The 27,728-nt window shown below is 37.2% G+C and overlaps 1 long non-coding RNA gene and 1 other non-coding gene across 2 annotated transcripts; both read right to left on the bottom strand.

Moving 5' to 3' along the window:
* Positions 1 to 9,293: 9,293 nt before the first annotated feature.
* LOC125697811 (uncharacterized) lies at positions 9,294 to 25,939 on the bottom strand. Its single transcript, XR_007378945.1, has 3 exons — positions 25,656 to 25,939; positions 24,867 to 24,915; positions 9,294 to 9,432 (listed from the first exon to the last, which is right to left on the bottom strand). It is a non-coding gene; the product is annotated as an uncharacterized LOC125697811 (long non-coding RNA).
* On the bottom strand, positions 19,489 to 19,562 carry TRNAN-GUU (transfer RNA asparagine (anticodon GUU)). Its single transcript has one exon. It is a non-coding gene; the product is annotated as a tRNA-Asn (tRNA).
* Positions 25,940 to 27,728: the final 1,789 nt, after the last annotated feature.

Raw genomic sequence — 27,728 nt, 5'->3', positions numbered from 1 at the left:
CTATCTTTCTGCACTGCGAAGAAATGAATTAGGCATCAATAAGAGCAGTCTTTAGAACTAAATAAATTCATGTTGTGTCTGTTCCAGTAGTAAAATGAATGTTGCTACCTTTTTAAATGTCGATTTTTTTTTAATGTTTAATTACGTACTAGAAAGAATGTAAAATGTAGCTTAAGGTTACTTTAACCTTCATGACCCATTGAGCTGGATAAGAATGAAGGAAAAACAAGTACTTTAACTACGGCACAATTACACTGACAGAAGGTGTGAATAAATAAAATCCACAAGAGGCATGTATATACCTATGAAAAATATATCAAAATGGGCATTTCAGTGTCTGTAATAAGTAGTAATCTACAAATTTTGCTGATGTATACAGTACGGAGATATCACTTATCGTGATTGATGAATGACATTAAGATTAGGTTGTTCAGAATACAAAGTTGCAATTCACCTGTCCTGAACTTGAATGATTCACTGTTTTACCTTCACTGTACTTCAGCGAAAAGAATGGAGCATCATTTTAAGCAGTGTTACTCTGGCGTGAAATATCTTACATTTGCCTTGATTATTCCTTTTTGATGACCTGCTGAGGGTCAAGTAATCAAGTTTTGAATCCTAAAAATCATAGAATTATAGAACCATAGAATGGCTTGGGTTGAAAGGGACCCCAAGGATCATCAAGCTCCCAATCCCCCTGCCACAGGCAGGGTCACCAACCTCCACATCTAATACTAGAACCAGGTTGCCCAGGGCCCCCATCCAACCTGGCCCTTGAACACCTCCAGGGATAGAAAAATGTTGAAAGCTAATGTACATAACAAGATATAAAGAGTGAATATTTATTATGTTTATTTAAGGTGATTTTAAGTCAAATTCACATCTGAAAGGAGAAAAATTCTGCATTGACTACAAAGTTCAGTATGTTCAATTTTAAATAATAATTTGATCTACCTCCTAGTTATTTCTCCTCAAGAAGATTAAGGCTATGATTAAAATCACAGCTAAAATAAATAATGTAATTATTTAAATATTCCCATATTTAGAGAAAAATTCTAAGGGAGAAGAAACAAACTGGTGGAATTTTGAATTTTAGTCACATCTACGTTACCTACTTGTTCTTTGAGCAAAATCATCATTCACCATTTGGAAATCACCCCAGCAGTAGGATCCACACCCACACTTCAGCTTTCAAGGCAGGGACACAACCGACTAAACATGCAATGTCTGCAGTAACACAGGAAAGAGCAGTATAACTGTGTTTACTTTTCCTCATCTCATGAAATCTGTATTCTGCTCTTGTCAAGATGTCTTAACACTTCATTCCTCCTTTTTTTCTTGGGAGGCAACAACTTGGGCAATTATGGAAATGCTAGATAAAGATGTTATAGTAAATAATACTATATACTACCATTACAGTAATACAGCAGTTTACTGAGGCAGAGTTTAAATTTCTCAATTTCTCAGAATTTCCCGTTTTTTTTTTTTATTATTTTTTATAAGGAAATTTCATTCTGAGCTTTTTAAAAAACAAATGAGTTAGAGACATGATTTTCTAGAGCAAAAATGATATTTCATGTTTGTGAACCTACGTGCAAGAATGCCTAAAACAGCTGCAATACTAATTTGATCTTGTTTAGAAAATTCCACTTATCTGAATCTTTTTGAAGCATACGAAAAAAAAATTCAAAAAATCTTTATTGATAGGCAGTGACTCAAACTTCAGCAGCAGTTACTTCTGATGGTGCCAGTGTTACTTATGTATGTAATTCAAAAAATCTAAACTTATAGACTCTTGGACACATAAACATGTGATACATAAACTGTATGCTCCTACTGGGACAGGGGTTGGCCAGGTGACCTCCAGAAATGCCTCCAGCCTCAGATACAGCAAATAGAGTAACGTAGCACAACCACCTTGATTTTAGTGCAGCATCTGCTCTAGGCAGGGATTTTTCCTTTTTCATACATCATTCACAACTAGCCAGACTGATTTCACAATGTCAACTCAACAAAGAGCCTTTGCATAAAAAAAAAGAAGAATGAAAAATCTTTTTGCTGCTGAGTTGAATATTAGCCACACTAGACCTGGATTTCATTTTCTCTGCCAGACTTCAGAGGCTCCACCAATAGCAAAGGTCACTGAGCAGGACAGAAAAATAAATAACATTTTCTGCTGTTTTGCTGGCTTTCAAAGTTCTATTGTGTATGAACACAAAGCACGTATCACCTCAGACGCATCACGAACAGAGGCACTGATTACAATGTTTTATTGTCCGGTTCTCCATTTTAATTAAGAAGCTGTTTGAATGATACTTTCAAAGGCACAAAGAACAGCTAAAACATGCAAGTCTTCCCAAGAATTAATGGCAAAAGTGAGACTCACGCACATTCAGCTTTCCCCATCTGACTTCTGCTTCTGTAGCAAAGCAAGAAAAGTAAGGCAGATCAGAAGGGCCCGATAACAGTTTTGCTTACCCAGAGGCTGAATCACCTTTCAAGTAGTACAGATTGTTCATATCTTTCTCATGATTTTGAGCTGGGAAAAGGAAAAACAGATTTTGCCACCGCATTTACTAACCTGATTAAGTTCAAATGAACATATAACTACATGTAAACCTCAAATCATTAATTAACAGGAAATAAAAACAACATTCAAATAATAACATTCAATTAATGAAATGATAAAAGAGAAACTGCAATTGCTTTGATTATCCAAATATCTTATTATGTACAGAGAGCAGATATTCAACTCATGAGTTCAATCAAGAATCAGCTGTGAATAACCTTGCATTTGTCAACTGGAGAAAGTAGCTATGTTGTTTCAATCTGATGCCGTCCAGATAAGATCTCTGTTCCTAAGAGAGATTTTTTGATTTGACAACAATTTAAAGATCTAGCTCTTTGGCTAGAATGAAAAAGTCTTGTTTGATACAGAGAATAGCCTGATTTCCATAACTACAATTACTTAATAATTAACATCACTCTTAATTCCTCAACACAAATGAATCATGACCTTTTTCAATTTACTTAAATGAGAGGTGATTGCTGAGCAATGCTTAAAGCCCATTGTCTCAAACACAATTAAGATTCAATTTAAGGAAGATTTAAACTTCAATTATATATATAATGACTCTTTCCGAAAACAATAAAAATGCACACATCCATTAATCTTTACAGGAAAAAGAAGACAAAAATGAAAATTTCTTACCTACCTGCTTCTGAGTTTTGCAGCATTTGTCTGAAGTTACTGCAATCGTGGCTCAATCTCAAGCAGAATGCTTACTTCTTTGAGGAGTGCTGCAGATAGCAGTAACCCAAGAAGACTAACTACAGTTTTAACAGCTTGGATCTGTGGATATTGTGCTGAACGAAGCTGCCCCAGGTGTTTTCCATAGATATTGTTGGTGAACTGAGCTGGAAAAGAGGTCACCTCTTTTCTACCATGATATGACCTTTATTTTCAGCAAGCGGTTTTCATCTGTTAAGCCCCAGACACCTTTCTTCGTAATTTCAGGTCTGCTCAGGTGGTCCCCATATTCTCAAAGAAAGTTGATGTCTTTCAGTGCACTGCAGCAGGCAGATGTCAGGCCTCAGGTCACCACCAGTCATCCCACTCAGGATGACAGATGTCTGGATGAGTCTGCTGATGCATACATTTGACATCTGTCTTCTGATAGACATAAAAATAGGATTTGTGTGGGCTCACTGTAAAGGAGCTGCTACCAGCCTTCAATATGGGGTAATGTCTCTGAGGCCACCTTCACCAGCAACGTTTGGAATAGGACCATGTCCTTTCTTAAAGAAAACCTCTCAGCTTACCCAGCAACATTCCCACAATCACTCCTGCAGATTTGTAACAACCTCAAAATGAATCTAAGTGGCTCATGAGAGATGACTTACACTGAGCAAAACAGCAATACACATAATATGGGGCCTTAATTTCATAACATACTTCATTACTTTTGGCCTAGAAAGAAAGAGACCAGTTCAGAGTCCAACTAATGTCAGAAATGCCCTCTTTCATTGCAATGAATGTCTTTCATTACAATGGGCGCTCCAAACTTCCTCTCTACTCTTTCTAGTCTCTCATTTAGCAACCTCTCATTAGCAAGCCAGCAATAAATAAATGAATAAAATTCAGAGAACCACTATTTTGCCATGCTGAATTCACTGTGATATAATTTCCCCCAGTCTCCATCTGTTTCTGCTTCAGCAAAACATCATCTTTGTTAACCAACAGCTTTTCACAAGTAAACCAACTTCCCATGCATCTCCAGATATCCCAAAATCAGTTATTCTGAATAGGAATAGCCAGCTCAACAGTCCAAGTGAACTGCTACACCTCTTAATCCTAAAACTGGGGGCCCTGGTTCAACATCAGTCATTTTGTCCTACAAAAAGTAGTAGGTTAACTTAGATTCATCACTCTGTTCTTCCCCTCCTCCCCCCCCCCATGGATGATTTACACCATAAAAGTTCAGTTAGATAAAAATGTAGACAGTTGAGGGTTTTTTGGGGGGGGTCAGAAATTCCAGTTTGTGAGCCTGGCTGAAGTTGCTGAAAAAGTTGCTCAAAGGCACGATGATGTGTTTTTACATGATTGTTTTATATGAAGTCACAACAGCAAAAGCTATGGTTTTGGTATGTTACTCATCCCATGCGCTTGGTATTATTACCAAAAGTGCATTGCTTCACCACATTACTAGGAAATGTTGTCCAGCACTCTTCTGAGATCTTGAAGAAGCAGAAGCTCGGAGGGAGGGCAATGAGCTTGTAGGGAGATTGGCTTAGCTCCAATTAACTGATCTTCTGGAAAAAAATATGTCTCAGTGAGGGGTAACATTTTATGTCAGGAAGAAATAGGGAAGAGCACTGCAGAAAATGAGGTTATTTCCCTGCTTATGCTGCAGAAGTACTTAAAAATGAACTCATTAGAGACCACCTTGTTGTACATAAACTGATCAAAGTTCTCTCATATGTTAAACTAATCTGCCAAGCAAAGGTCCAGAGTTAATCCATCTTGCAAAGGGCCAGATTTCCAACACGCTAAGACAGCCATTACAGGGTGAAGTTCTACAGAGACGTCAGACATCAAATCCCTTGGAAAACAGAAGCAAAGTCTTTTTACCTTGCTGTCTGCTTTGCATCAGCTTTGCTAATCCCTTACTACAGTTAAATCTTTAGAAGCAAGAATAAAAATTAGCATAACACAGTCTCTCTATTGTCTTATTAGCAAAAAATAATAGCAGGAAAAAAAATCAGTTTTGAAAGGGCTCTTTTCTGCATCTAGCTTGCCAATTTTGCACAACTGTGATTTCCCTTGTGGGAAATCCGTTATATTGCAAGCATATTACTGTATGTATTGGCTGCTTTTCCATGAATTATACCCAGAGTTTTGCATACCATACTGCCATTTGACACGAGTAACAGTCTCTACCGATAGATCTCTTCCTCTCCAGTCCTTTAACACTACTTAACTGCAAGTTAAGTGTACTAAAGGCTAACTGTTTAAAGGAAGGGATGTATCACACTATGCAGCTACACCTGCAGAGTCAGTGGTGTTTTTGTTTTTGTTTTGCTTTGGTACAAAACCAAGGATTTTTAAATTTCTAAATACTTAAATGATATGAATAATCAGAACAGAACACAAAAATTACTGCATTTCCCATAAATACTATGCTTCATAGCAGCTTCTAAGGCCACCACAGTTTCCCTGCTAAGCGTTTCTCTTTATTTCAGATTTGCTTTCCCCTGCAAAAGGAGAATGCAAAGTTCTCTTGGAAAAAATATACATCCTGTGAGTATTCTATAATGAATGACTTGGCTTTCTCTCTTGAAGTGCTTGTTCTATTTCGAGAAATGGATATATAGTGGGGTGGCTACCAGCAGCTCCTTCCATTGTAATGGAGCTTCTCATGTTTCAAAGAATAATTGATTCTTTAAAAGAGCTTTCTAGTATCTACAGTACTTATTTTATTCTGGCTCTTTACATTTTCTCCCCTCAGATGCTTAATCACCTTTTGCAATACAGAATCAAACTATACAGCTGCCAGACAAGTCATTTCCCAGTATCCACTAGAATTCACAGAGGAAAAAAATGCTTTTATAATTTTGTCATATACCTTCCAGTTACCCTCCCTACCCCCACTTCAATCATACTACTAAAACTGTGTTTTCAGAAGAGGTAATACAAAAGTTGAAATCTTAGTTTCATCACTCACAGAAGAAAAGAAAAAAGTCTGTATTAACATCCTTTTGTGGTTAGGTACATTGAATGACTTAGTGTTATAATGTACATAATATTCTAGGAAGGATGCCCTTGGGACTTCAGATCATGTATACATACATATACACACATACATGCATGCATTCATGGAGACACCTTTCATGGGCTTTAATGAAAACAGCATATTCACAGCTTACAGCATCACTTGGAGTTCCTCCCTTTAAGCAAGCAAAAGTTGCAGAAGCACTTGTTGTGCAGTGCTGCAGTTCTCATAAGTTTATGGGGTTCAAGAAGCAAATGGAAAAATTCAAAGAAAAAAAAATAATCTCTCAGAGATTACCAAGATGACACTTTTGATCATAGAAGTGTCTTGACTACAAATCTTCAGAGACTAGATGAATTGTACGGGGCAGCAGCACCACTAACACCTTCTAGATGGAGTTGGCAAGAAGAGCATTCTGGACCAAATACTTGCCTTTGCAGTGTGGCACATCTTGCCGTTTTAAGATTAATTAGAGAAGTGAGAATATATATTTATACCCATGGGTATGTGAACACCTATATTCAGTAGTCTACATCCAACAACATACTCTCATGAAGACTTCTACAGTGGTTGGCTGGCCATTAAAATAAAATACCAAAACAGAGCCTTGTGAGCCAAATCTCAAACACAGGGACACAGATTTACATAGAGTCATGCTGCAAACCCTTCAGATGAAAACAAGTTGATGACTTCAATGCCCCCAGACTACTAGAGGAAGACTTTTTGTAATATTTCTGACATCAGTTCTATTGTTTCTCCTTATAATGCACTGACCTAGATCTGTTGGTGTAATTTTTTCAGCTTCTAATGCTGATAATATTGCTTTTAGACTGGTTTTAGGGTCCTTTTTAGATGAGTTCTTCAAAGCTGGAGCTTAATCCATTCTTTATTAGCCTCTGTAAAGTGATTACTTCTGCAGGGCTGGATAGAAGTATTTAAAGGAAATGAGCATTCTGTTACCAAACGTTGCTGCTCTACTTCTAAGGCAGTTGCAGGATTTTTAACGCTTTCGATTTGAACGATGGGGATATAAAACAAGAGAAGACACTAACAGAAATGTTTCATATGGTAAATGTGTTAACACAATGCCTTTTTTTTTTTTCTAAACAAAATCCCAACATGTGACAGGTGCTCAAGGACTGATGGGCTGTGACGGGCAATCCTGAGGTCACCGGAGGTGATACTGCTGTTGAGATATCATTTTATTTTTTAGTTCAAAATGAAAAATTGCTCCCTGCATGTAGTTTATTAGAATCCTGCCACAACTAGAGGCTAGGGAAAAGTCACATCTCAGTTGCAGATCATGTTTGCAATGCTTCCTCTGTAGTTAATAAATATATATGTATTTAAACAGGATTGCAGCCCCTGTCAGACTGCAATTAGAAGATGAGAAATTCCTTCGTTGTGCCCACACAACCTCGTTCCACAAATTGCATGAAACCTGGGCTAATCAATACTAGTCTTATTTCATGAATAACAACAGAAAATAAGCATTACTTGATGCCGTGGAGAAGCAACTTCTTCTGTGGTAAAACATGTCCACCAACTTGACCACAGTTTTGTGCTCTCAGAAGAGAAAATCAGGACAATTAAAGAAAAAATGAGAATGAAAGGAAATACTTTTCAGAGCTGTTGGTAGCGCTGAAAAGCTTAGTATTTAGAAATACTAAACAAAAAATCTCTTTGGTATAATTTTTTATAAATATTTGCATTCTAGTCCTGCCAATAGGTGCTGTGTGTATTCCACAAGACATAATTGATTTGGAGAAAAAACACAACAAAACAATCTTATGTCTCTTTAGGAATATATCTACAGTCCTCCCAAAACAGAGCGATGGCAAACCTGTATCTGGCAGCCTGGTCTGGTGGTTGGCAACCCTGCACATAGCAGGGGGTTGAAACTAAATGATCATTGTGATCCTTTTCAACCCAGGCCATTCTATGATTCTATGAAACCATTCTATGATTCTGTATTAAAAGTAAAGGGCAAGTGATACCATTTTGCAAGAGCACCTGATCTATCACAGCATTAAAGTAGTGAATTGAGAAAGGAGAGACACAGGCCCCTTCTGTATAGTAATTACATAAGAATCAATGTGGTACAGCCAGTGAGAAGTACAGTGAAAGATCCCAAACACCCAACAGCACAGAGAGGTACAAGAAGCAGTTTGGAAGGTAGACAGACTTCTGATCCCATTTATCAAAGTACTTGCAGTTCATGTCTCAAGGTGAAACAATAATAAATAGGTAAAAAATTAATTGGCTTCCCAAGCCTCTTTCAAAAAAAGAAAATTATGTTGTATTTTTTAAGGAAAACTTGGCATAGGGCAATAGGCTCCCACAAAACCTTATTAATTAATCATTCCATCCTGCCATCCTTCATATTCTTGGAATATGTATTTGGAATAACCAAGTACAGAGCCAAGACATTCATTTTAATAAAAGAATGTATACCGCCTTCAGAAATGCAGGCACGTGAGAAAATACATCTTAGAACAAAAATCTAGAGGCAGACCTGCACCTGGGAGCTGGTGGAAGCCGTGGTTTTTTGGAAGATGTTTTTTTGGAACACTAGCTCAGTCTATTCTTCCTTTCGGTGCAAGTGAGTCACTGAACAGGAAGGCAGGGAATGCTTCTGCCATCTCCCATTCAAGCGCTTAGCTCAGGACCATGCCCACCAGCAAAATTTGCATTTGGATTTTCCAGTGAAAATGCACTGTTATATAAGAGAACTGCAATACAGCAAGCTTGAAAACTTGCTTGAAAACTCAGTCAAAATATTGTTTCTTCCTTTTTTTTTTTTTCTTTCTTTTTTTTAATTTAAGTGAAAAGTTTAGGGAGAAGACATGAAATAACAGTGCGTGACAGACCTCAAAATCAAATATGAGAGCTAAAAGTTGAGCACAGGCAATGCAATAGCCACTGTTTGGATTCTTGTATACCAGCTTTCATAAAGGAAAACGGAAGCACTCCAGGCTATTCCAACAATTACATTACCTGAATAAAGCCATTCCGACTGATTTCAGACTGTAGTGCTCCAACCACAAACTTCAGTTTGCTGTCTAGATGTTGGAAGTGTCTTTCTGATGAAAATAAATCACTTTTCAGCTGCTCTGAAGCAGAACTATTGCCTCTTGCTCTATATATCATGCTGCAGCCCCTACACAAAGAGAGAATTGGAATTAACCTCAGACAAGAAGCACAAACATCAGCCTTTCCCTGGGAGGGTTGGAGAGCCTATCTTGGTTCAAGGAGCCCAAAGCTGGTACAGCTTTGCCAGTGTGCTTGGTTTTGCCCTTCTGCATATCTTGAAATGTCAGATGTTAAAAAAATCAAATTCCCTGCTCTTTACAGACCCACCTTAAAAGCTGTTTTGACTTAAGTGACTATATCATCTGCATTTAGGAAATTATCTCAGAATTCATTCTCTATTTTTACACCTATTTCATTGAATTCTTTGGATTTAACACAGATATCCCACAGTAGCATAAATCATTTTATTAAATAAACCTCAATTTTCAATCTTATATTTTTCAAAATAATTAATATAAAACAGAACAAAAATATTAGCATTTTTAATAGCATTAGAACCACCCCTCAATTTCATGTTTTGTGACTAAAGGCAAATAAAGCTTTCATTTTTCAAACTGTAAGTAATGTAACTGTTTTTCCTAAGTATTTATTAGTGTCATCAACAAGGAAAACAATATGGTCATAGCATAAGACCTCAAGATCTGCATTTTGCTTTGCCAACCCATTTCACCTCTGTCTCTTCCCTCATTCTTATTTGTTACCAGCTCTATTTTGGCTGCAGAGAAGGTGCTGCTTCTCATTTGATGTTTATGCAGTGCCAGCCATAAAAGAAACCTGATTCTGCTGGGGACATCTTGCTGGTCACCTTTAGGAGACTATGTAAATGATGTGCCATGTGCCATCCCTGTGCCATGCTGGGGTAACTGCAGGTGCTGCATCTGCTCGTTCAGTTGGCATCACTTGTTGACATTTCCCTCATTTCAAAATGTTTTTCCACTCTAAGCCCTTGGGGTACCAGAGTCAAAACCACAACCAAATGCAGCAAATCATACCATACTGAATGTAAACATGCTCTTGATAGTGCCAGTAACAGAGACAAGTCTTACAGCAGAAATACTTATAGAAACATGTGTAAGCAGCTACTCTAGCTGGGCTCACTTTGCACAGCTCAACACTGCTGAATAATTACCTGGTGAATGGTTCTGAGACCAGGTTGGGTGGGGCCCCAAGCAGCCTGGTTCAGTACCAGATCTGGAGGCTGATGGCCCAGTATGTAGCAGGGGGTTCAGAACTTGATGATTCTTGAGGTCTCCTCCAACCCAAGCTGTTCTATGATTCTATGAGACACCCAACTATCTCATCTTCCATTCAAAATTTTCCTTAAAGGAATGCTGTCTAAGAATCAGGTGGAATTTTTACCTTCCAGCCTCTATTGGTAAAACATTAAGAACAATCCCCCAGTACCACAGACACTTATATACATCATACTGCCATTGCAGAGGACTCTCATTAACTTATTCATATAATCACAGAGCCATTAACATTTCAAAAGACCTCTAAGATGCCCAACCCACCACACCATACCATGCCCACTGTCCACATTCCTCAGTGCCATATCTCCACAGTGCTGGAGCACCTTGAGGGATGATGATCTCACCACTCCCTGGTCAGCCTGTGCATCACATCTCTTTCAAAGAAGAAATATTTCCTAATGGACAACCTATTACCACAGTGCACATGGCCAAGGACTGCAAATAGTTAGGCATTATTACACTTTCTTTGACTCATATAGGTATTTTGTTTATTCTGCTCTTAAGGTTATCTAGTTTTAGAGGAACTGAGCATCTTCCACGTTCAGGTTGCTCACCGAGAGCTTTTAGGCCCCATTCCATGCAGGCTGTCAATCTGTTCAATGTCAAGGGTATGAAATAAGTTTTGCTGGGCTAAGCTGTCCAAAAGCTGTAGACACAGGTACATAAGCTGCTTTACAGGCATGGTTTTAAATGTACAACTGGGTTGTAGAGAGACAAGCAGTTGAAACCCGACCAGGTTTTAGGGCTGGCTGAGAATATTGCTTTACTAATCTGCTTGACTCCCATGACATATAAAACAATAAAAACTGTTGTGGAATGAAAAACAGTGATATAATTTGAGGTCACTGAAACAAGTGGAAGAATATAAATAACTGATAACCTTAATATTTTTAGGAGGTTACAGATGAGAGTGATAATGGAAGTTCACACGATGCAATTAATGTGAATTGTCACAAAGCCATTAATAACTTTTCACGTGACAGGAGCTAACTCGCCTTGCTAATAAATCTCAGTGACCCTGGGCAGTTCATGGGGTTGGATAAAGCCCCTCTTCCAAAAAATGACAAGGATGGGGCAGTGCTTGCTGAGGAACTCCAGGAGCAGAATTTTTGTTTTCATTGATTAGCTTGTTTGTTTGTTTGTTTGTTTTAATCAAAAGTAGTTGCATTGCGGAAAGAAAAGTGTTTTATAAGCTCTTTTTTTTTTTGCCTCTTCTGGCAAAATGAAAGCCAACACCTCTAGTAATCATTAAAAATACAATGCTATGAGATTCTGGTGTTAATAACCATACATTACCTCCATTTTGCCTTCAGTAAACTCCTTCTGACTTTAAGAAGCTTTATAAAACTAAAAATATATTCACACAACAAATACAAAACCACCTCTGGGAACAGACTCAAACAGAAATGTGGGGCTTTTACGATCAATGATTGAGTTTCAGGAAAACAACACAGTGATGAAAAAAGATGGTGCTATCATGGTACTATTCATATTCAATTTAAAGTGGATTAGAGAGCACTCTCAGTAAAAGTGCTGCACTTCAAGCAGCAATGATATTTCAACTATGTATATGGCCTATTACATTGCATCTCTTTGTACTTCTTAGGAAGGCTTCAGTTCAGCATGGGATATCTACACTGTTATTAAAGCTTTTTGTTATAATAAATTAAAGGATGTAAACGCTCTTTAATGTTAATACTTCACATGCTGTCCCTCTCTTTGCATTCTCCATAACTATCAAGAGTACAGATGCAACAAAAGTGCTCCAGCAAATAAACCAAAATGGATACAGTGAGAGTGGGTAACTAGAAAAGTAACAGAAGACTGACTAACCGAGTTCTTTGGCTATTCAGAGAAGTGAAGCTCGCCCTGCAGACTGTTCTGCTTGATTACACAAGCTGAAGTGCCTGCAGGATTTGAGCAGTGCTAGCTGTGGGATATCCATGCTACTCCATTGCTTGGGGTGTGCATGGAACATCCCCACAGACACCACGAGTGTTTCAGTTCCAGCACTATAACTATGACAGAATCTCTGCGTGTAGACAAGCCAGTAAATGCCCTTCCCCAAATCACAAAACAGACTCCACAGTCAACACTGTCCAGATTGCACTAATCTCTCTAAACTCATTGCAAAACCAATTCCCATAAAAACTGCATATTGCATATTGATTTTCCTATTCATATTTTATTACAGCATGTACTTTCTGAAACCATATCACAGCCATTTGAACCTTACATCATAGCAGTTTGTGAAGCTGTAATTTAGTTTTCCTTCACATAATCACGCGTATATATACACACACATATTCAGTCACATTTCTCACATAAAATGTCATCGATTTGCAACAGAGAAAATGGATATCCAAATTTCCACAGTTCAGATGACAATATTGCAGGCTCTTTAGCAGAGCAAATCTCATTAATCTTCTCAAGGGCAGAGATACTTGTTTCACCATCTAATGAGCGTGGTTCCTTCACTCCTCATTTCCATCATATCTGCATTCACATCTAACAGTATGTGGGCAGCCTTGAACTAACAAGATGAGATCATGCTTGATCTGGAAGGGGTAATAAGCACACCAGCCTGACTAGTTTACAGAGCACCACATTTCCCTGTATGACCACGCACTGAGTAGCTCTAACCTCAACAAGATCACATCCCAGTGACAGTGAAAGCTCTGAAATTCCACACATTTTTCCTTTATAAATGCACTATAAAACAAAGAAAGTACAAAACCAAAGAGCAGTTGTTGAGAGTAACTAAGTTTTGGTCTGTTACTCGTGATCTGTGTCTTGTTGACCATCAAGAAGTACGATCTCTTCACTGTCTCTCCATCTACTAACAGCAAATTAGCTGATTATTAACTTACTGCAGATTGCCAAAAGAAAAATATGAAATAGAAAATTAGAAATAAACAGCAAAAAATGAGGAAGAAAAATGGAAAACAAGAAGTATATACAGAAAATAGGACTATGAAGGTTATTTCTACCTTAAAATTACCAGATTGAAAGTAATAATATTTGTATGCAACTTTTAATGACTTTTGACCAGCAGTTTTCAAGACGATGAACTTGAAGAACACTAAGAAGTAATTCACCAATGCAAACTGTCAGCTTCAATCAAGATAAAATTGTATGGTAAGGTCTTAAAAAAAAAAAATCACAGTGAAAAGGAAAAAAAAAGCATCATTCTAATAATGGATTTGTTTCAGGCCTGCCGTTTTTCTGCTTTAGGGACAAATCTATATTCCTCCTTAAGCAGCACAATTATCTAGTCTAAAGAAAAATGTCTTCCTTGAATGTCTAAGGTATGTTTGAAATTACAGTGGCTTTGTTTGGAATTACTATGGTTATGTTTGAAATGTTTGGTGCAAAATGGCAGCTTCCCTCCAATTGCAGAAGTGACTCCTTTTGTTCCTTTTTTCTGTTCAATTTATCTAAGTGGAAACCAGAACTCTTCACTGCACATTAAACAATTCGTACTTAAGTATGGTTACTAATCCATTTCTCAGTTGTGTTTTATAAAATATTTCATTATATTTAGAAGATTATAGTGATAAAAACTACTTTTATTTTCTCCTGAGGGAAAAGTATTTTTTGCTTTTCTGCACTGGAATAGCAAATCCTTTGAAAACAAACACTGAAAACTGCAGTAAATGACTCCAGAGCATACAATATATACAGCATGGTTTCACATGTAATAGTGGATACAAACAAACCAATGGCAATAGGAAAAGAAGAATTTTTTTCAGGAAATTGCCATGGTTTTCTTTTCCCCTGCCTCCCTCACACTCTCCTGGGCCGCAGTGGTACAGTATGCTGCTTTCAGGAGTGATACAGCTGCATTTGGGGGGGTCATGTATGCTGAAATACATTGAAGAAAGGTGTTTACTCACTGAACAGATTTATTTAGAAAACCATTTACTGCAGATATTACCATCAGCATGTAAATCATTGCTACAATCATTGGCAATAATGACCTTATATCGATATTTTTACATACCCCTGCCTCTTGCATAAAACAGCCTACAATAGTGATGGGTCCAATCTTTTATTTAATTTGTTCCTGACCTTTCAGATAATGCTGCCTGTTATCTGCCTGCATTTGTTCCTAGACTATAACAATGGCACTGTCATGAGAAATTACATTTGAGCCTTTTGCAGGTGTAAATATTGAATTACATTAGAACTACTTTCCTAGAAAGCACTAAAATATTTATACATTTGTGCACTAAAGCTTGAAAAATGGTTTTCATTAAAAAAAAAACAAACAACAACAACAACAAAAAACAACCAACAATACAAAACCACCAACTTAAGAGCAGAGAAGTGTCAATTTATCTAGGAAATATTTCCCAAGAATTCTCTTACTTGATTATCGCCTCCTCTAAGTCCGTCCTTACATCCATACCAATAAGCTTGCCTTTAGTTTCAACATGACTAAAATAAAATAAACAGATGGGTTGTTTTGACATGGTCTGAAGGTACAGAAAGAATGGCACACTGCACCAAAACCACTGCTGCCATAACATTCCTTTGATCCATTTCTCATTGCCTGCTCTTATGAGGCCATTTCTCTTTTTCAAGCGTAGCAGGGATGAAGTGCAAAGGACAACTTCTAGCCGTAGCATTCTGGGCAGAATAGGTGTAAAAAAGAAAGCAAGATCTACCTGGAAACACTTCAACTGTGTGCTTAAGAACAGGACCAGTCTTATTCCTGACTGAAGAATGTAGAACTGTTTTGAAGCGCTCAAAGAAATAAGCTCAACTAACTTTGGAATCTCCCATTAATTTCTGGTTTTGTCAAATATTTTGCCCACTTGAACTCCCTTGAAATACTGCAGTACAATGTAATGTTTAAAGCCCATCTAAAGAAAAAAAAAAAAAAATCACCTCATTCATCTTTTTCCACAAAATATCATTATAGGTCATGAACATCAGAACATAATTATCAACAGATAGGAAACTTAAAGTGTTCCTGCTCTCACTCATTCCCATTACTTAAAATAACATTTAAAAAAAAAAAAAAAAAAAAAGGAAAAAGCCACCAGATCAAAAAAAAAAAAAAGGAAGCTTTTCCAATTTGCTTTTCTTTTCTAACCACTGGACTCTAAAATACGCCCCATTTAAGAAAATGTATCTGTGTATTTATATGCATTTACACACATTCATATATTCACATATATTACATGAAAACTTGAGTTTTCTGCACATCTATAGATTTTATAGATTTTGGGATTTTTAACTATTTCATGGCTTTTACAGCAAATCATATTGCTACTTATAATTAATCCGTTTACAACTTGCCCAGTACAGCAGCATATTGCTGGTCATGTCCTGCCATTTTATGCATACTTAGATATCACTTGACATGCCTCAAAAGAGGGTAGATGTTCTACCTGAAGTCCTATATAGTAAATGCACATAGAGCAGTGGGGAAAAAAATAGCAAGTAGAATCAAGACAATTGAGAATTTTCAGTGCAATTAAATAGCTAGAATTAAATGATTCAGATTAAGGATTACGGATTCCTGTTCTGAATATAATTTAAAACAAATAAATTATAGATATGTATTACTCTGTGTATGATCTCTAAATTCTTTTTTTTACTACATAACTGATAATAGTCCTGTGCTATATTAACAAGGAATTTATTATCAGAATTGGTTTGAAATACCTGATTAACACCAGTTAATATCCTACACAGCAATCTCCACAGCAGAGATTTCTGCTACTTCTCAATCAATTACACGACAAATCAATTAACTGGAAGAAGGATAAGTTATAAAAATTTCCTGATTACATGTGCTTGGATTAAGTGCAGAACAGTCATGTTCACAGTAAAGAAGGAGAAATATTTAAGCAACAAAGGTATGTATATGTTAAAATTCTTCTGAGCTTTGTACTTTAGGCTTTCATTTGAAGTGTAATGAACGTTCAAATTCAAAAGACCTAATTCTGACTTCATGTTTCCCTGATTATATTCCCCTGGAACATGAGAAATTGAGGAACATGAGAAATTTGTTAATGACTATCAGAATATAAGAGGTTCTTGGTTTCACTAAAGGTAACTTTCTTTTTTATGGTCTCTGGAGAGCGAGTGACCTTTATTGCTGCTCCGCTGCTCTGGTTTATTAATGTTTGCTTTGTATATTGCAAAGTGTGTTTATTCTCATCACTCATTATTGCTTTCATTTACAGTATTTAGCTGGAAAGCAAATCAGCAAAATGAACAGGGATTTAGGGAAATTTAAAAGTGAAATCATTGTATTAACCATGCTACATTTTTAACATCCTTCATTGGTTAGCACAGAGTGAGTAAAACTGACACCTCATTATATTTTTCTGCAGATTGCACTCAGGAGTGAAACATTATGTAGAAAAGTTTGGACTCAATTTGCTGTACTTCACCCTTGGCTGCATTTGGATAAAATCATTTTCACAGTCTTACATCTGGTTGATTGAACCAAGCGTGAGTTCATGTGCAGCGCCTGGTTAAAGGCACTAGAAAGAAGAGATGTCTTTAATGTCTTTAAATCTGTTGAATCAATGCCTTTGATTTGCAATTTAGAATGCAGCAAGGAAAAATAATTTTAAGTATGACAATGCTCCCAGCTGGAGGCAAACTCTCTGTGTATAAGCATATTGGAAAACTGTTTGATTACTATGGACAGCAAATTTGATTAATATATGAGTGTTTATACATAGATCGACAATTTGCATCTAATACAGTTTAGAATAAACTATTTGTCTCAAAACAAGCTACAGTGAAAGAATTTAGTGCCAAGCAGCAAGACTATAACTGCTCAGACATATTTAATGCAATTCAGTATACCCGGAATTGCAGCCACCTTGCTCTGAAGCTGCATACTGGAAATTGCCAAGCCCTGGCTTGGACCAAAGTTTTCAGATTTTGGGAGACAGATTTCAGAAACTGAAAGCTTTGAAGTTAGCTCAATAATTTCTCCAATAATTTCAGGCATTCCACTGTCCAGAATTAGGAAAATTAGTAAGAAATAAGAGAAGTTCACAAGTCATGGAGAATATTGCCCAAAGCCGGGTATGTGGAAAAGACAAACAAAGCCATTGACTATGTGTACCTTCCTCAGTAAGACAAAAAGTCAAACTGAAGACCCAGTCAGTGAGGATTTATTGCTGTCTTCACCTGGAAACACACAGTTAGAATTCACACACAGGGTTAGAATTCACACACAGATAGAACATATCAGTCAGATATTTCCTTTTTCTTAATACAAAGAGCCAAAAAATATATGGGGGGGAGGAAGCATGTTGGACTACTAACCTTACTAATGGTACAGGACTGGTCTGTGCAAAGAGGTGATAGCACTTGTACTAAAGCCAGACTGAGAGCATATTTCCTAATCTAGACGGTTCATACCTAAAATGAAGGGGGGAACATTTAAGATGGAAACACCTGCAAATAACTATTTCAACCTCCTAAAATCACATCACTGCAGTTCACATTTCCCACGGGTGCTCAGCAAATCCTCCTTCTGCATTCAGAGCCACATGTTGTATTTTACCTACAGTTCCAATCTATCCCAACCAAGCTACAACATTATCTCCAGAGCAAAGGCAATGTTGGAATTTCTACAGATTTCAGAGCTTTCAATTTTCTTGCATAAATTCTCTGTATTCTCGCTCACTCCTTGCTTATGATATTTCCATATATTCCACCTGCAAATCAGTTTCCCTTTCTTCAAAAAGTGCTGACATCTTCTAAAATGCCAGCATCTCTGCAAGTAGTTGAGATTTCAACTCAGTCTTTGTGTCATTTATAGCTCATGGCTTTGTCTTTAAAATGATGCCGAACATCAGCCAGAATGCATTGCTTGTTCCTCCTGCCACCTCCTATATATATATATAGGAATATATATATATAGGAATATATATATATTCCCACCTCCCCCAACCTCCTATTTATCTAAAAACATTTATATAATAGAATGAGGAAATGGAATTGAGGGAACAAATTACCCCCCTGGAGCTGAAGATGTGGGCCACACCTTACACAGAATAAAGGAATATCTTAAAATGCATACAGACCCATCTTTTTAATGACAGATTTAGTGTCATAGCATTAATAAAGGTGAAAGTTTAAGAAGTGCAGAGCATGATGAGATACACCAGGAATGAGAAATCTTGCCCATACTTGAATGTTCCATTAACTGCTTTACAAGCAACCTTGTGGGTCAATTCACAGAGATGTGCCAACGTTGCCTCTTCTATTTCTTTGGTTTGTTCAAAGAGCAGCTACAGAACAGAGCTTCACGAACAAAGAAGTTTTGCTTCCAGGAAACCCTAGAATAACGTTCCTTTCCTTGGTCAGCTTTAATTAAAATTTTCCCCAGACACAAAAGAGAGGCTGGGATTTACTTAACAAAGAAGTAACGTTCATCTGAAAGGGACCGAGACTGAAAAATGTATTAAAAAGTTTGACTCAGTTCATGAAATAGACTTCTTCACTCCTTACGTTGCCCCTCGTTCAGCTTGAAGTAGATTAAAGAAGTTTGATCCATGTAGTTTTTCACAACTTTCCTTAGATGAAGGTTTCACTGATACATCTGACCAGGTAGATTTTTTCCTAATATACGGCTAAGATATTTAATTAAGCTTTCAACAATTACAGCATCGCTTCCTGATGGGCAGGGAGAGCTCCTGGGCTCCAGGGACTGATGCTGATCCATCCCCTCCCTGAGCCTCCTCAGGTTGAGTGGTCCCAAGCTCTTGTGCTCTCTTCACAGCAGAGATGCTCCAGACCCCCCTGACGTCATCTCTTGGTGGGCTGCATCTCTGGATTCTCTCCAGCAGCTACAAGACTCCCTTAAAAGATCAAGAGATGACAACCCCCGTCCCTGGGTGGGCTCGAACCACCAGCCTTTCAGTTAACAGCCGAACGCGCTAACCGATTGCGCCACAGAGACGGATGCTTTTGTTAATCAACTCAAATGCTGAACTGGATATTTTATTCATATGACATATTCTGGGCTCTTTGCACTGGTTGCTCATTTTGGAAGGCAGGACGAGGTCAGGTTTTGCCTTGCGTTTACTGATCGAAGGCTTTCTGCCCAGAGCTTTCATCCCTCCGTTATCCCAGCTCGCTTCTGACACCTCAGTGCAGTGACTCTGCAGTACCACATCATTCATGTGATGAATGCAGGGCATCAAAGAAACCAAAAATTCACATATATGTGCTTTTTGTTTCTTAAGCCCAAATTAACTTCAGTTTTTCCTTTATTGATTTGAAGGAATTGCAATCTGCTACTAGCTTGCCACAACTAGTAAAGAATCCATCAGGATCAAGTTTGGCTAGCTGTTATATTTTGTATTAGACAGCATGAGCATCACATGTATGTATATACATACATACATACATACATACACACACACAGACATATATATATGTAAACAGTTAAAAGTAAGAAACTCAAAAACATAACTCAAAACCAACTTCTCCTCCATCCCTGTTTCAATGCTTACTCTGCAATGCAGACAGAAATCTCTCAGATATTAGCTTTTATTCACAGGAATATCATTAAAGAAACTTTGTGGAGAGTAAAGATATAGATCAATGAAAGCATGGATCGAGAAAAGAAAATTAAACAATTTGAGAAGGATTACCACAATGGACCAGCTAATGGAGGCCTAACACTGCTCTGAAAACTAAAAATGTGGCTGATTTACATTTATATTGTTGTGCTTTTTTTGCAATTGCTTTTGTATTCATCCTCAATTACTCCTAAAGGCTTTGTTTTATTACTCTAAATAAATAATAAAACATGGACACCATCCTATACTTAAAAGAAATACAAAGAAAGATGCCATATCCAACAACAATATTGGTTTGCTTAGGGATTTGAGGAAACAAATAAGAATTTGAAACTTAAGATGATCTCTGAAAGTTTCACTGTGTCTTTGAATAAGGTTCAGACCAGGATGTAGGCAAAATAGAACCAAATTGAAACAGAGCAGGAAAACAATATGTGTTTTATCCTGAGCAAAAGAACTCCTGTACAAGAACATGGGTTTTAGAAGAACACCCATGTCTTTGGTCTAGGCACAGAAGGCACAGTGATACCTTGTGGTATTATGAGGAACATAAGAGTTTATGCCTTGAAAACAAGCCATGAAATCTTAAATTCAATGGATAAAGTATTTTCCTACAAGATGGAAAAATAAGTTTTTCAACCTTGTTTTCTCCAGTTATACACGAGGTCTTTGCTCATGTTAACCACAAACTGTCATTGAAATCCCCTTGTTTCCAACAGCACATTAAGTACTCTAAGTTGGAATTTATTATACTACTTCAATATACATACACATGTATATATAAATATATATATATACATACAAAATACGTTGGTAAAAGGGGATCCCAGTATTTAACACCACAAAAAAAATATATATATATATATATATATACATATATATATATACATATATATATGGCTAAATCCTTTAAGAAAATATAGATATCTATCTATGGGGCACCTCTGAGACCTACCTCTTTACTTCCCTAAGACTTTTTAATTAAAAAAAAAAAAAAAACAAAGAAACAAAAACAAAGCAAGCAAACAAAATAAAAGAACACAAAATATAATATCTTAAGGTAAGGCAATAGCTTCATGCTGAAGATGAAATTTTTCTTCTTTTTTCCCCCCCACAAAAAATATTGGAAAACATTGTACAAAGAGGGAGGTATCAACAGAGCACATCACCTCCTGTATCATCAGGACGCATATTCAACACTTGTACACAGACAGGCTTACAAATAAATTAAAACCAGGACGTTTTAGCTAATCTAACAAGCATCACCCTTAGCCACACACTTTTGTGGAAAAAATTAAGCTCTCAAATGTGGTTCAGTACCTCATTGACTTTCGCTATCATACATTTCCAAGCCTTTCGCTGCACTCTGTTCCTTTCATGTCAAAATATGTCACCTTCAAACCCCATCTCTGGTTCCTACAAGTGCTGCTCACACAGGCACAGAGACACAGCTCGTGCTGTAATGAGCAGAAGCTGCAGCCAGCTACAGCACTATCAGCTCTCACACTTAGTTTACAAGCTGCTGCGTGAGCGATAACATTGAACTCTGCATGAAATGAGATAAACTTACAAACCTGTACATGCTGAAAGAAAGATGAAAGCCTGCCTACAAACCAACCCGAATTTCAAGCAGCAGTATGAAGGAGCATGGAGAGCTCCCTCGTTCCCCTTTCTTGCTCTGGGATAGGGGAAGGTGCTCAAGAAGATGAAACCCAGCTCTGGAAAACACAGTTGGTTTGTACTAATTCTATTTCATTGTATTTTAAAATTAACATCACTATCCAATAACTAGAATATTATTTTCTAAATTATCAAAAAGTTCTACTATTAGTTTCCATGGATATTGATAGAATCTAGACAAAGTTTCCCGTTTTTACTATTTATTTACTTTTAAAGTAAGCACTCACATTGCTAGAAATCTTTGGATGCTGTTTCACAAAAGTTTATTCACGAAAATGTCTCATTGCATTGCAGCTGCAATACTTCTCATTCACTTTGAGTTGGATATTCGGAAAAACTTCTGTGTAAAGCAGTGGGAAGGGCTCCCCAGGCTGGTGGTGGAGACACTGTCCCTGTTTAGCTGTCCTAACCTGAAAATACATTTATTCACATCAGTGAATGTGAATAAATCATTGAATGTGAATAAATCAGTGAATTCACATCATGATCTGTTTTCATGTCCCTGTATGGATTTCTTTCCTTAATACAGTAAAGACTGCACACTTTTTCAACACTGAACAGAGTCCTGTTTAGAAAACAATGCTTCCATCGCATCTTTCTGCTCAGAAGCAAATCAGTGTTAATTTGCAGCCATTTACAGCTCAATCAAGATTTAAGACAAGTCCAGTAGGAATCTGATCTGCCATATCTAGCTGTGTTTTTATTACAGAGCCACACATCTGTGGGTTTTATGGCAGGCTTGCAGTTAATAAACTTCAGCAATGACCACTTGTTATTCATATTGCAGAAGAGTTTGAAGTGCTCTGCCAGGAGCTGGACAAAAGGGTAAGAAAGTATTGCAGCAACAAGGAGATCTTGCACTGTAATTACTGCTCTTAGAGTACCTCATGCACAGCCTTGTTCACAAATTAGCTTGATAGTCCAAACTTTTAATGACCTTTTACTTTGCATGGGAATAATTTCTGCAGCAGTCCTTCTTAGTTTCCATAATTAAAGTCACTTAAAAGTTTTAACTAGGAAGCATACTCACGGCACACAAGCTGATGAAGGGAAATGTAGCTTCAAGAGCTATTTTTCCCACTATGCAGAGCTCCCACTGTGTCAGAAAATTACAGAATGCCCATCTTTCAACTTGGCTCAGCAACAAAGGACTTCCACCTACTCACTCCATGCTTTTTTATTTTTATTTTCAAGTCTGAATGCTTTAATGGGGAAAAATTGAAATATGCCTCTATGAATATGTGCCAGTATTCAATAGTAAGGAAGAACTAGAAGAAAGTTTGGAATACAAGGGAGTCAAGAAACCATACAGCACTGTTTGCTCTGCTCAAGAACTGAAATATCTGTGAGGTCCAGCATCCCACCCTTATCCACCTCAAGTCTTACGTTTCATCATTCGTTTTTAAGGATTTTATATTTGCTATGCTTGCTCCATACATAATTTTAACTGCAAAACTTTATTTGGCATGCACCAGTGAAAGCGTGCAACAAAATATAAAGTCAAAGAAGCCACACAGCCTAAATGTCTTCTCAGAAGTGCCCCATAGAAGTAAGCTTTGGTTTCCATGATGCTTACACTGTAGATACTCAATGACTTAACAAAATCATTCCACCAAACATTCCACATTATAAAAGTATCAGTCTGTGGCATTCTACTTTAATCTACCTAAAACGTATGGAGAGTTACAGTTCCAAAGGATGGTAGGAGTTGAACTTGAGCTTAGCTTCTGGCTTTTAAACGTGCCTATGAATATTCCTTCCAGTTTCAGTATTATAGAAAAGAAATGCTACCAGAGTTTTCAATCCAAAGATTGTACTGTCAATCAAGTTATTTTCACATATACAGTACAAGGAGAAAAAAGAAAAATCAAGGGTTGCCAAAAAGGCCATTAAAACTGTTCTTTACAGCATGTGTTGCACACATGACTCACCAAAACCAAGTTTAATATGCTACAGAAAATCATGCTGTCAGGAAGCCGCATTAGAGAAGACAGCTGAAATACACTTGCCTTGTTTTCAGAGTGGTTTCCCAACTTCTGAAATTACTCTGCATTTTAAATAACAATAACATAACCTCACCGTATATAGAATTAAACTACATTCCTTACAGTATTATTAGCCTATTATAGTCATCAATCTGTCACTGATAAATGATCAACATAACCATGTGCACTTGCCTCTTGGTTATCAATAGTAATAGAATGTTTTCTACCATGTATACCACATTTTTCCAGTTGGAAGCCATCAAGCCGGTTAATTACATCCTTTCAATGCTCTGAGGCAATGAATTATGTTAATAAGTATTTGGGCACTATACTCTGAAATTTGGTCATTTCACACTCGTCTTAAAAATCTCTGAACTCAAAGTGCCATTGAAAGTCATGTGGGAATTCTCGCCATCCCACTCATGTTCTCCCAGCAGAACTAGAATAGTAATCCCACCTCAAACTTTTTTTCACCAACTTAAATCTCAGTTCATTTACTGAGTACCTAAGAAGCTCTCAGGTCATATAGTAAATAAAGAAAGAAACAAAAATCACATCCATTTGGTACTTTGCCCTGTTGACCTGTTTTATTTCGTTCCTGTTTCACCATGGTAACCCTTCAGCCGGTTTTCTTCTTATTTTTATGAAAACAGACATACAAAAGCTATCCATGCAGAGGTATAAGCCTGATATAATGGCATTAGAGATCAGACATAGAGTCCCAAGAAATAACACCAGTTTTCTGAACAGGGAAACAGTTACCAGTTTTTCCTATCACGTTAAAAATACACAGCTGAGTGGGAAATCTATAAAATATTTCCTAAACAATAAAATTCTGCAGCTAGCTAAACTGAGGCTGAGCTACAGTAACACCTGGTAAAAGCCAAAGATATTTGGATGCTAGTGATCAAACACACATGCTGATCAAACTGGGAAGAGCTAATTATTGATTTTACAGTACAGGTCAAAGATTTCCATATAGCAAAATGCAGAAAAATAACACAGTGCACTTACCATTGCTACAGAAAACATATTTTAGGGTTTTTCTTTAGTTGATGGGATCCTGTGAAAACATGACAAGCTTTAGTCAGCCATTCAGAGACCACAGGGCTACTTGCAAGCCAAAGATGGATTTTGAGGTCATCTCTCTCCAACACCAATGGTATAAGGAAGTGAGAAGATTTTCAAAGTGCTTGAATTACATTTCACGTTTCCAAATACAGGCTGCAGGCATGGACCTCATGTCTGAATTGCTGCCCATTCAATCTGCCATACGCTCAATATTTTCCCTGCTCTCTGGCCATGAGTTTTTATTTTTTTAATTTATATTATGTCCAGGGAATGCTTCTGTAAATAGTTACGCACTCACAATTCAGCTTTTTCCTTAAGTGTCTGTTAAAAAGACCTCAGAAGAAATACAAGCTAGCTTGCCAGAAAGACAGACCTAAAATCCCATTTCTTTTCAATTGAATAATTTTCCACTCTGAACAAAACACATTGTTTCAGAAATCCCTGCACTGGCCAGTTTACCTTGTGATCACCCAAAATGTTGATGGAATCCCAGCACAGAAAGAGGGTTATGAAGTCGCCTCACAAGATTTTAAACACTCTTTGAGCCATCTCATCCTAATCTCTTCATATCACGCTAGCCTACAATGTTTTCTGTTCTTTCAGAAAACAGCTTATGTGACTTCTCATATTAATTGACAAAATTATCCCATCCGGCAGACAGAGATGATTGGAACACTGAAAGAAGCTCAAGTTTTACTGAAAAGTTCACCATTTTCTCAGACTTGCCATTACCTTGCAAGTTCCTTTGTCACCAACTTTAAAAATTCTTTGATGCCAGAATGAATATTTGCACACAGACTTTGGTATGAGCTATCATATAAGTCAACGGGTAAGGGAAGGAAACGAGAGAGCGTCAATATTTACAGTTCTTGAAAGGCCACTGCCAGGTTTTTATTCTGAAAAAATGAAAAAAAATGCAACAATTTGATGCGTGTTAGAGAAAATAATGAGCCACAGAGAAAAGCAATAAAAAAAAAGAAGTTAAAGTGCTTAGAGAGATTAATTGTCAAAGCCAGACAATGAAACAGCTGGAACATGGAGCTAACCTGGTGGCAAATCTCTCTGAGATTATAAAAGAGTCTAGTGGACAGATGGATTGGGCAATCATTTGATATGAATCAGTTTATAACAAAGACAAAACAGAAAAAGAGAAAGGGAAAGATGTTTCATGTCTGGAAAAAAAGCAGGTTTAGGAACATGAAGTTACCAACTGATTTTACTAAAACAACTGCTATCAAACTGGTACAAGAGTGCCACGGTTGAACTGGCAGAACAGAAGAAATAAGAGATCAAAATCAGAAAGTGCAAGAGATGTCTGCACAGGTGAAACTGTTTAAAAGCAAACCAAGATGCAAAGGAGAGCAAATGGGGAAAGAGCTGATGCACAAGCAGGAAAAATCAAAGGGGGATGAAAAGAAAAATGAGAAATAAAGTGACAGACTTCATTTCAAGACAAACCAAGTTGATAGAGCTTACCTGCAATTAATGGCAGCCTGTACATACTACAGCTTTGCCATATGTTGTATAAATTACCTAGGGGTGCAGCTGCAATTCGTTCAAATATCTATCACTTCACACTGCTTTGTATCAGCTGGGAATCTGGAACTGTAAAGTGACTTTCACAAAAGAAAACTCCCAAAGCTGAAATCCTCTGGAATACTCCACAATCTAGCTGGCATGCCTGCCTTGCAATTTTACCTTTTCAATATCCCATAGAATAAGTCCAAATTTTTGTAATATTACTTAATTGAACAAAATAGTAGTTTTATACCTGCTAGCTGACAATGGCTGTATTTAACAGCTTTTTCGCACACATGGGAACCGAATCAATTCAACAAATCTGCTGTTGTTTTTATTGTCTCTTATTAAATAACATTTGGAAGCACAAACAAGAACTTTAAGCACATGAAAATACACTAATATTGGACAACTGACACTCCAGGAAGCTTAATGTTATCGTCGTGCCAACTGGAAACATTTATTCATGAGTTGGGGAACAGTTATGATTTTGGAAAACCAATCTGAGACAGGAAAACACAAGCAGTGTGCAGTAAGGGGTTCTGCATCACGACCACCTCTTTGCACCAGGCTGTAAGGTGGCTGGGCAGGAAGCTGTGCCTGTATGCCCAATAAGCCCTATGAAGGGACAGTTTATATTTTGCAAATTGGTTATTGTATGCTTTGAGAACAAAAATTGGAAATTTTTAGTACTGCTGTCAGTTTCATCATAATTCTTATACAAATGGCAAGGAGATAGTTGTCTACCTTTAAGTTTTCTCTTAGATCATATGTACAGAATGCATGTCATATTGTAAAAACAGGAAGAAAAAACACAGTGATTCAAGGAAAGATTCTGCTAGCAATTACTTTTTTGGTCCAGTAAGCAAACATGTATACACGCCTACACGTATTTAAAACCCAAACTCAACCATAAAAACGTGTGGGCTGCAACTTCACTGCCTGAGAATGCAGTATTTAACTGTTAGAAAGCTTGTTTGTAATGCTGTGATCCAAATGGACCATTAGTGTCCCTGGAAAAGATAGAAAGCTGAGAGAGTAAGAAGGTTTTACCAAGATCTTCCTGTAATTTACCAACCTTAATCTCCTTCATTGACTACTACTCATAGGGAAGGACATTTATTTTAGCTGCTGATCCATTACTGAAAGAGTTTTTGTCCCTTCACCCCCTCCGTCATACCACCACTTATAATTACAGAGATCAGCTGGAAAAAACATCTGAATTTGTTTAGAACTTTATGCACTGGGATGCAAGTATCACCAGCTGTTACCCCTCCTACAGTAGAA

This window comes from Lagopus muta, chromosome 9 (genome assembly GCF_023343835.1).
Source record: "Lagopus muta isolate bLagMut1 chromosome 9, bLagMut1 primary, whole genome shotgun sequence".
Taxonomy (NCBI): domain Eukaryota; kingdom Metazoa; phylum Chordata; class Aves; order Galliformes; family Phasianidae; genus Lagopus; species Lagopus muta.
Note: the sequence above shows the minus strand (reverse complement) of the source record. Positions and strands in the feature narration are given on the sequence as shown.